Source organism: Podarcis pityusensis, assembly GCF_964106645.2.
Source record: "Podarcis pityusensis genome assembly, chromosome: 11".
NCBI classification, from domain to species: domain Eukaryota; kingdom Metazoa; phylum Chordata; class Lepidosauria; order Squamata; family Lacertidae; genus Podarcis; species Podarcis pityusensis.
In genome coordinates, this window is record NC_138036.1 from 580,343 (window position 1) to 591,310 (window position 10,968).

Sequence of the window (10,968 nt, forward strand, 5' to 3'; positions counted from 1 at the left end):
ACAAGCTCGAAGGTCTTCCCAATACTGGTGAAGCAGTCCCCATCGCCTGCAGCGGCCCAGACAGAGACTCAGGGGCAGTTGGTTGCCTTCCCTGGTCCAGCACCAGCAGCCAATCACCAGCCGGCTAGACACAAAGCAGTTCTCCGTGGCTAAAAAGATCGGCCCAGAGGATTCCAGTCCAAATTTTTTATCTTAAAAAACCTAAGTACTCCCGCTCACAGTGGCCACATTGGAGAGTTTCCAATTCATGCAGTGCCAAGCACTCAGGGCCCCTGCATTCAGTCAGAGAGACAGTTAACGGACAATCTGCCAGTCAAAGCTTGCCCTCCCTCACCCGGGGGAGGCACAAGGATAATTACTCTCATATTATCCTTAATTAACTGCACAGTCAGAGTCCGCTATCATGGGTCCGCTGCATGCCATGGCAGTCCGTGCCGGAAGTCGCAAATATGTTTTAAGTGCGTTATGCAAATGTGACACTAGATGGCAATGGTGAGCTTATGGCAAATTCAGTATGTTCTTTAAAAAAAGCTTATTTTTAAAAGCATTTTCACAGCATTTTTAATATGTGTCTAGATTCCACCACTCACACAGGGTCAACAGAACTGTTGCCCATCCAAAGATCACAAGGCCTTTTTTGCCTAAATCAATCCCTCAGGTGGTAAAAACAAAGAAGTACAAAATATTTTGCAACTTAAAAAAAAAAAAGGAATTCCAACAATTTGAGGAGCCTTCGCTGTAAGGCTGCGGGGATCTCTACCCATTTATCTGGGAATAAACTCATTGAACTTAAAAGAACTTCTGAGTCAATGTGTATAGGATTGCACTATAAAGGCCTAAAATTTTGAACAAGACTCTAGCTCAGTTTATAGAACACATGACTTGTAATCTCAGGGTCGTGGGTTTGCATTGCAGGGGCTTGGACTGGATGACCCTCAGGGTCCCTTCCGACTTGACAATTCAATGGTAAGCAAAGTATACATGAATATAAAATAAAAATGTGCTTTTAATGAAAGGGCCTGTGCTGTGCTGTTTTTATTGCAATTATTTGTATGGTAAAATATTTTAATTTGTATGCAGTGGAAGACAGGAGGGCCTGGCGTGCTCTGGTCCATGGGGTCACGAAGAATTGGACACAAATAAACGACTAAACACCACCACCACCACAGTTTTAATTCTATTAGTGTTTAATTGCTTTTAAATTGTAGATTTCCCAAACAAGCATATGATCCTCAGATGAAGAGTGTCATAGAAATTTGATAAATTTACTTTACTTTAATAAATATAATATTGCCTTCACCTGCTTGGATGAAAAATCTCACACGGCTTTTGGATTCAGCAAAACCCAGTGGAGGCCGCAGGGAAATTGGGAAGCCACACTTGCACACACCTGGCCCATTGTCCCAGGCCAGGTGAGCAAGAGGTCTCCTTTCTGCTGACATCATTTCACCCCTGATGCTGCCATAAATAATGTTCATCTTGATTGCCACAATTCTTCCTAATAATGATAAATTCATCCTACTCCATATTTCTGGATTCCTTTTTATTCCATTCCAGATTTTTTCATAATTATCTTTATAAATATTAATTGAAATTACTTCTAATGGAGATAAAGACCAAAGGGGGGGGGGCTCTTTTCAAGTTTGTCTAGATCACGGAGCACCAATTGGTGGAACAGCGTGATTAGATGGGTTGGAATTAGGTGGAACGAAGGAAGATTTGGGTTTAAACTGCTGTAACAGCTGATCATTAGATCCAATTAAAACAACACACAAACCTAATAGGCTGTATAATAACAACTGCAGAGTCGTTTACTAGAAACTACTTCTGATAAAGTAAAAACCAACACTAGGAACGTAACATATTAAAATGAAGCTTATTTGGTTAGTTCTTTTTGCTGAGTTGCTTACGTGGGCCATTTCCTTTCTTGCAGGATGGCTTTCTTTCTTAAAAAGATAAGAAAAAGAAAAATTCATCCAGAGGAGGAGAAGGGGCAGCGGGATGACCAGCAGCCTAGTGTTGCCCAGCCCCCTGCTGGCCAAATCCTGCCAGTGCTGGTGAGGCCAGAGATGCAAACAGTGGCCCAAAATAACAAAGGAGAGCCGGTAGTCCTGCCAGGGTTGGTACAGCAGCAAGCAAGACTCAAGACAGAGTCATTTACTATAAACTACTTTTGATAAGGTCAATACCAACACTAGGGACATAACATATTAAAATGTAGCTTATTTGGCGAGTTCTTTTTGCTGAGTTGCTCTTCTAATGTCCTTTCTTGCAGGATGGCTTTTTTTCTGAAGAAAAACAAAAACAAAATATACCCATCATATGAGGATGATGCCCCTGCAGGCAGTATGCTGCCGGCATTGGTGAGGCCAGAGATGCGAACAGTGGCCCAAAATAATAAGGCAGGGCCGGGAGTCTTCCCAGAGTTTGGAAAAAAGAACAAAATTTATCCAGTGGAGCAGGATGAAGAGGAGGCCCCTGCTGGCAATATCCTGCCAGTGCTGGTGAGGCCAGAGATGCAAACAGTGGCCCAAAATAATAAGGCAGAGCCGGGAGTCTTCCCAGAGTTTGAAAAAAAGAACAAAATTTATCCAGTGAAGTGGGATGAAGAAGAGGCCCCTGCTGGGAATATGCTACCAGTATTTTTGAGGCCAGAGATGTGAACAGTGGCCCGAAATAACAAAGTAGATCCCGTAGTCCTGCCAGGGTTGGTGCAGCAGCAGGCAAGACTCGAGGCTGTATAATAACAATTGCAGAGTCGTTTACTAGAAACTACTTCCAATAAGGTCAAAACCAACACTAGGGACATAACATATTAAAATGTGGCTTATTTGGTGAGTTCCTTTTACTGAGTTGCTCTTCTGATGTCCTTTCTTGCAGGATGGCTTTTTTTCTAAAAAAAGAAGAAGAAAAAAACAAAATTTACCCATCATACGAGGAGGAGGCCCCTGCAGGCAGTATGCTGCCAGTGCTGGTGAGGCCAGAGATGCGAACAGTGGCCCAAAATAATAAGGTAGAGCCGGTAGTCTTTCCAGAGTTTGAAAAAAAGAACAAAATTTATCCAGTGAAGTGGGATGAAGAGGAGGCCCCTGCTGGCAAAATCCTGCCAGTGCTGGTGAGGCCAGAGATGCGAACAGTGGCCCGAAATAACAAAGTAGAACCCGTAGTCCTGCCAGGGTTGGTGCAGCAGCAGGCAAGACTCAAGGCTGTATAATAACAATTGCAGAGTCGTTTACTAGAAACTACTTCTGATAAGGTCAAAACCAACACTATGTATTAAATGTATCTTATTTGGTGAGTTCTTTTTGCTGAGTTGCTCTTCTGATGTCCTTTCTTGCATGATGGGTTTTTTTCTGAAGAAAAAGAAAAAAACCAAAATACACCCATCGTATGAGGAGGCCCCTGCAGGCAGTATGCTACCGGTATTGGTGAGGCCAGAGATGCGAACAGTGGCCGGAAATAATAAGGCAGAGCCGGTAGTCTTCCCAGAGTTTGAAAAAAAACAAAATTTATCCAGTGAAGTGGGATGAAGAGGGGGCCCCTGCTGGCAATATCTTGCCAGTGCTGGTGAGGCCAGAGATGTGAACAGTGGCCTGAAATAATAAGGCAGAGCCAGTAGTCTTCCCAGAGTTTGGAAAAAAGAAAAAAGAACAAAACTGATCCAACGGAGTAGGGGAGCAGCAGTGGGATGAGCAAGAGGCCCAGCAGTCTAGTTACCAACCCAGTGTTGCCCCGGCCCCTGCTGGCCAAATAATTTCCCAACTCCTGCCGGTGCTGGTGAGGCCACAGATGCACGCAGAGGCCCGGAGGAACAAGGTCCAGCCAATTGTTCTCCCAGATTTGAAAATACAGCACCTAATATACACAACACCAGCAATACAGATAACAGCAACACTTACAACTGCAAACCCAAACCTGGAATTACACAAAACAATTTAGGTCTAGTTCAGTGTTTAAACCTTTGGGGTGTTAGGATTTAAAAAAGGAAAATCAACCTGGCTTCTTGCTGATGTAACAGTTTGACAAAGTCCCTCCTCATCCCAGGGTTCTTATGGCTGACCCATAAAACTGTATAAAGCAATTCTGTGTCAGCAGGATTGTGCCTCACAAAGTGATCCACCATGGGAGCCTCCTTCACTTTGTTTCTAATACGGGAGCGATGCTCCCCAACACGGGCGCTGACAGAGCGTACAGTGGAACCAATATGAATCAAGTTACAGGGACATCGTATTAGATACACTCCATCTCTGGTTTGGCAAGTGCTCAAATTGCGAAGGGTGAATCTAAAGCCCAAGTTGGCACCATAAATTTCTTTTGCCTGTAATGTGAGAGTGCAAGACAAATATCTGCCGCATCTATTATGACCCACCACCAAGGAACTGGTGGGTGTGGGAACCGGTATCAGATCAGTATGAACTAAAAAATCTTTGACAGAGAAAGTTTTTATTTAAGGCCAATGAGAGGAAAATCAGCACAGCCTTGAATGTTCCACAGTGAATGCCAGTGTTTCCTGAGGATCCTGATAATCCTATCAGAATGAGTAGAAAATTCTCAGGAGCCTGTAATGCGTTCCCTGGACTGAGTACGATGAATGGGGAGAAATAGTGAAGGGTGTTCCTCAGCCAGAGACCTGCTTCTTGCCTGAGAAATGACACGCTCCAGGTACCCCCTAGCTGACAGGGAATTAGAAAGTGTTTCAGCCACAGTGCAAAAATCACTATTCAGTGAGGAATTCCTCTTGCTCCTCAACAATTGCCCATATGGTAAATTGTCCTTAAGATGCTTAGGATGAAAAGAAGAGCAGTGAAGTAAGGAGTTACAGTCAGTGGGTTTATGAAAGGGTTTAACACCTAAGTACCCGTCATGTTTCACCACTTCCACATCTAAAAATGTACAAAGGATGGTGCCATGTTGTCCTGAAAAGGAGAGGGAGGATTTTATGGAGTTAATTCAGGGGACAAACTGTAAGAAGTCATGTTCATTGCTGAACAAAAAAACCAACAGATCATCTTATATACCTGCAATAATGCAGCAGAGACTCAGAATATGGACTGTTATTCAATATGTGCGTTTTTCCAAATGAAATCATAAAGATGTTCGCCACAAAAGGGGCTATAGGAGAGCCCATGACTACACCTTGAGATTGAAAATAAAAGTGATTAAAAAAAAGTATTTCCCCAAAAAACCTGTATCTAATAAATCTAGAAAAAACTCTAGAGGGCGGATGCGGATCCTGCCTGGATTTCCACAATTGTTGAATAAGATGGCATCTTTCTTCCAGAGGAATATTAGTATACAGTGAAGCCACTCACAAAGAAGCAAAAATAGTGGCTTCAGGTATTTGCAGCTGTTCAACCTGTTGGATGAAATGTGCTGTATCTTGAATAGCTGCCAGGGTGTCTTTAGCATATTTTGGTAAGAATGAGTCTAAGTATTTAGCAACGGGCTCCAAGATAGACCCTGAGAACTCTGGGTCTGCCCGGGGGGGGGGGGGGAGCACCAATAATCTTATGTATGTTAAACAGACAATAGAAAACCGGGATGTGGGGATAAGGTGGAATGAGGAATGGAAATGTGTTTGTTTAGGAAGTCCATTGTGTCTGCATGTTGGAGTGCTGTTTGGAGAAGTGTGGCTCTTGATCCTGTAGGGTCTTTCGCGGTTTTCAGGGAAAACAGGGAGTCTGAAAGTTGGCCTTGGCCTCATCTAGATAATCTTGTCTATTCATAATTACAATGGCCCCACCCTTGTCAGCTGGTTTTATCATATTAGTATCTTTGGACAAGTCATTCAAACAGTTACATTGAGACTCAGTTAAATCCTTTCCACTGACATCATTTCATCATGTTGTTATAGTGCTGTGACCTCATGTCTCCAGGGGCTTGGGCGCCCTTAGAAACGCTGGTACACAGCGACCTTCCGAGAGAGTGAGTGTGTTTTCTCTTCCCCCCCAAAGTCAGTGTGATATATTTAGTTTTAATTTGGCATTTGTGTTCCCTTTTAATAATAATAATAAATTTTTATTTGTATCCCACCCTCCCCAGCTGAGGCCGGGCTCAGAGCGGCTAACATCATAAAAACAACACAATATGCATAAAAACAGACATCAATTAATTAAAATACACTAGCGTCGCTAGTGGCCCTCAAGCCCCTTGAGAAATGAGGCCACATTATTTATGGCAACATCAGGGGTGAAATGATGTCAGTAGAAAGGAGACCTCTTTCTCACCTGGCCTGGGACAACGGGCCAGGTGTGTGCAGGTGTGGCCTCCCCGTTTCCCTGCGGCCTCCACTGGGTTTTGCTGAATCCAAAAGCTGTGTGAGATTTTTCGGCTGATATTTAACGAAACAACGCCGCCGCCCCCCCCCCCCCAGACATGTTAAATACAATTGCTCAGGTTAAGAGTCTAACCCTCGGATACCTGACATTTCCCTGCTGTGAGTTGCATCAAATGCTAATACCTTTAGGTTGCGGATCAGCCTTGGTCCCTGCTATGACTTTGTGAAATGAATTTCTTTCACCCTCAATTTATGAATTAATTACAAGTGCTTATATACCACTTTTTATCTACAACATTCAAAATATAGTTATTTAAAAGAACTGTTTTTCTCCCCCAACCCTCTTTTTAGGTTTGTGTGGTAGAATTCCAAAGTGCCTTCAGAGATGAACAATAGAATTGTTGACAATGAAAGCCTATGGAATCTTGTCCACTCTTCTACCTGGCTTGGGGGGGGGGGGCTGACAGACCCTAGAAAGGACTGCTGCTGCTGCTGCCACCCAGGACTGCCTGCCGGGAGCCTGAGGGCCCTGCCCTGCCTCTCTCCACCTGGCTGGGGGGGCAGGGCCTGACAGGCTTCACAAGGACTGCGGCTGCTACTTGGCAGAGAGGGCTCTTCTTTTTAATAGTTTTTAAATTATATTTTATCTGTGGTGTTTTAAACTGTGCTTTTTTGGTATGTTCTTTTGTTTGTGTGTTTCTTTCTCTGTTGGAGGTGGGCGGGTGTTGGGTTGTGGGCAGGTATAGGTTTGTATAGTTCTGTTCTTAAGGGGAGAGGGTCACGGCTGCCTGAGTGTGGGCCCCAGCCAAGAGAATGGCTGGGGCATGTTCCACGGGGTGTGTGTGTGTGTGTGTCCTGGGACATCCAATCTCAGTGATCACAGGAAGCAGGAGTTGCGCTAAGTCCAGACCATGTCATTACTGAGGAGGCAGGTTTAGTCGTTGTTTGAAGACTACCCCTGCCTCCAGGTCTGGTCTTGACCAGAAGGATACTGGAATCAGCAAGGGAGACCCACATGACTTTAAGGTTTCTGGCTTCTGTGCAATATCAGGAAGATCTTGTTTGGGTCCAGCTTGTTCACGAAGGAATCGGCCTCCTCAGAGAGCTGCTCGGTGTTGACAGTGGATGGGCTTGTACATGTTGAACCTTTGCTGGAAAAGGAAAAGGGAAAGTGAGGAGCAGCAAATGGTACTCCCTGCAGGGCAGGCGTGCAGTTCTGGTCAGCTCATCTCAAAAAGGATGTTGGATAAAGTTCAGAAAAGGGCAACCAAAATTATCAAGGGGGTGGAGCGAATCCCCTATGAAGGAAGGTGGCTGAGGTTAGGACTTTTTGGTCAGGAGAAAAGGTAAGCAAGAGGCAGCACAATAGAAGTTCAAGAAGTTTGGCGTGGCACAGAGGAAGTGGAGGGAGTCTCTTGTTGGGAGATGCAGGACAGGTAAAAGAAAGGTAAATCAGGGAACTCAGAGGATCCCAAACAAACATGGCTCTGGAACGCAAAGGTCGCCCTGACGCAGAGGACTTTAGGCTCCTAGCCCTGTCCGTCTGATAACTATCAAAATTGGCGATAAAAATAATGCTGCACACAGCAGAGAAGGAAGGTGAGCGATGGGAGGGGGGGTCCCCAGACCTGGCTCCTGGCTTGTTATCTGCCAGCCGTGGGACCGGAGGCCTCAGACAGGAATCCCACTAGATGGGCTCAGGGACAGAAGGGGGTCTGCTTGGGATAGAGCAGATCTCTAATTCAATCCCTGGATGACCTGCTAAATTATTATTACTACTACTACTACTACTACTACTACTACTACCATTACTACGCTTTGTGAGGCTTTCTTGGCACAGAGCTGCAGGAGAGATCTCACACCACAGCATAGTAATATCCTACGCTCATGTTGCATGGTGTATTTGAGGGAAGAATCGTGCTTCAGTGTCAGAGTGTGTGCGTTGGATGCAGAGTTCAATCCCTGGGGGTCTCCAAGTGGGGCTGGGAACAGCTGCTGCCCCCCAAATCCTGGAGTCAATGTCCAAATGCCTCTCTGGGAAAGTGGAAGTGATGCAGAACAAAGCAAGGGAATGGAAGAACTTCAGCCCTGGGTCAAAAGGATGAGTTCAGAAGCAAGAGTATGTATGTTGCATGAAAATCCCCACTGGCATCTCCAAGGAGAGCTGGGAGAGACCCCCACCATGCCACCTGAAGCCCTGGAGAGCAGCAGCCAGTCAGTGTAGAGGTGGTGTGGCATAGTGGTATAATAATTTATAATAATAATAATTATTATTATTATTATTATTATTAATTATTAATTATATCCCGTCCATCTGGCTGGGTTTTCTCAGCCACTCTGGGCGGCTTCCAACGGAATATTAAAATACAATAACCTATTAAACAGTAAAAGCTTCCCTAAACAGGGCTGCCTTCAGATGTCTTCTAAAAGTCTGGTAGTTGTTTTTCTCTTTGACATCTGATGGGAGGGCGTTCCACAGGGCAGGCACCACCACTGGGAAGGCCCTCTGCCTGGTTCCCTGTAACTTGAGACACACTTGATTAGAATGTCAGTCTAGGGCCTGGGAGGCCGGGGTTCAAATTCCCATTTGGCCATGAAGCTCACTGGGTGACCTTGGGCCAATCACTCACTCACAGCCTGACCTCCTTCGCAGGGCTTTTGTGAAGGCAGAATGGGGCGACCCTAGAAAAAGGGACAGGCCGTTTGTCATTCTCTCACCTTTGCCTGGGGGCTGATGCCATAGCTGGTGAAGGCAGGAGCAGGAGCAGGTAGTAAGCGGTGAAGGTTTGGTGAGGAAATGCCAGTAGAGAGCTCGATCCAGAAGCCAGATCTCAGAATGCGGGGTGACACCTGGAAGTGAGAAGAGAGACTATTAGGCCACAGGATGAGAAGAATGGACCACCCCACCTTTCAAGGGGGTTTAATAAGGAACTCTGAGGCCTAGGGATGATGAACTGGGCCTCGGTGCTTTCTACAAAGGATAAAGGCATTTCCAAGGGAAATTGATCCTCTGAGGCCCTTCTTCAGGTGCCTCCTCCACAAGAGGTCCAGAGGGTGGCCACACGAGAACAGGCCTTTTCTGCAGTGGCTCCCTGTTTGTGAAAGGCCCTCTCCTGGAAGGCTCACCTGGCACCTTCGCTACCTATCTTTAGGCGCCAGGTGAAAACGTTCCTCTTCAACCAAGCCTTTGGCTGATTGATCTCCGATATCTTTCTAAATGTGCTGGGTGAGGGGGATGTTTGCTTTTCTTCTCGTTTTTATTATGCATATATATAGATATAGTAATTTTATGTGGTGAACTGCCCTGAGATCTGTGGATGAAGGGCGGTATACAAATTTTAATAATATTAACAACAACAACAACAACAAAGCATAGCTTGCTTCAGGAAAACTTCATCACAGGCCATCATAGATGACACCCTTTGTCAACCTGGTTCCCTCCAGATGTTCTGGACTACAAAGCCCATCACTCTCAGCCAGCACAACTGTATGGTGCTAGGAACAGTAGTCCAAAACATCTCCCACAAAGACAAAAGCTAACTGGGGTTTGCAGATGGGGTTGATTAGTGAAGACAGCTCTTGGGCTGCTGGTATCACACAACATACCTGGCTTAGTGTTCTTGTACACAAGGCAGACCTTCCCATTCCCTCTGCACGGGTCCAGCTCAAACACCAGGCTCCGTGAGTCCAAGTGAGGTTTCTCCGGCTGACTCCCGTTACCTTTGGGGAGAAAGAAAAGGCTGAGCGAGGCAGGCAGGCATTCTCATCGGGTGCAGGGCAAGGAATACTCAAACCAAGCAGCGCTTGGGAAGCTAGGCATCAGTGGGGCTTGTGTATAAGGTCACAGAAACTAGGTGGGGGAGCAGGTGGGGCAGAGAGGAGGACCAAGGTCACCCATGGACAAAGGGGTGAGGTGGGGCAGTACCTCCTTCATTGTCGGTGTCCTCCAAGTCAGCCAGTGTGGGGATGCCACAATTCTGTAGGAGCACAGAAGGCTCACAGAACATGGTGCCCTCTGGAGAAGAATCTCAGCTTGCTTGCTAAAAGCAAGCGCCTATCTGTCACAGCAGCAAAGATGAGATTGGCAGCACAAGGAGTACTGCTGCTGAAATAGGAATCTTTCTGCTGCTGAACAGCTCCCGTTTCATTGCCCCACTTCCCAAATTAAAGACAGAACAGCAAAGGAAAGGAAATGCGTGTGTGGATGCAATTGTTGATCAGAGAATAATGTATTTATTTCGTGTGTGTTTCAAAGCATTTATATACTGTTTGACTGTGAGAAAAACTCTCAGAGCGGATATTGATAAAATTATTTTTAAAAAGTTAAAAACAGCTATTTAAAAACATTCAAAAGTTTTTTATTTATTTGTATACTGCCCATCATCTGAAGATCATAGCATGGTTCACAGCACAAAAGCACAAGGTACAAACACAAAATTCCCAGTAAAAACAGGAACAAAAACACAACAAACCAATGACATCCTCCCCATTCATTAAAACTGGTAAGCTAAAAACCGGATTAAAATACATGTCATACTTTTTTGTTACTGGATAGGCTTGCCTGAACAATAATGTTTTTAGCAGGCTCTGAAAAGAGTACAGTGAAGGTACCTGCCTTTGTCAACAAGCAGGGAGTTCTAAAGTATGGGCACTGCTGCACTAAAATATTGATTTATTACATATACAGAATG

At 45.1% G+C, this 10,968-nt stretch overlaps 1 pseudogene across 1 annotated transcript; it reads right to left on the reverse strand.

The window, feature by feature from the left end:
• Positions 1-2,294: 2,294 nt before the first annotated feature.
• On the reverse strand, positions 2,295-10,299 carry LOC308458763 (tubulin polyglutamylase complex subunit 2-like; annotated as a pseudogene). Its single transcript, XR_013991481.1, has 4 exons — positions 10,203-10,299; positions 9,884-9,997; positions 8,996-9,127; positions 2,295-7,428 (listed from the first exon to the last, which is right to left on the reverse strand). The product of XR_013991481.1 is annotated as a tubulin polyglutamylase complex subunit 2-like (transcript).
• Positions 10,300-10,968: the final 669 nt, after the last annotated feature.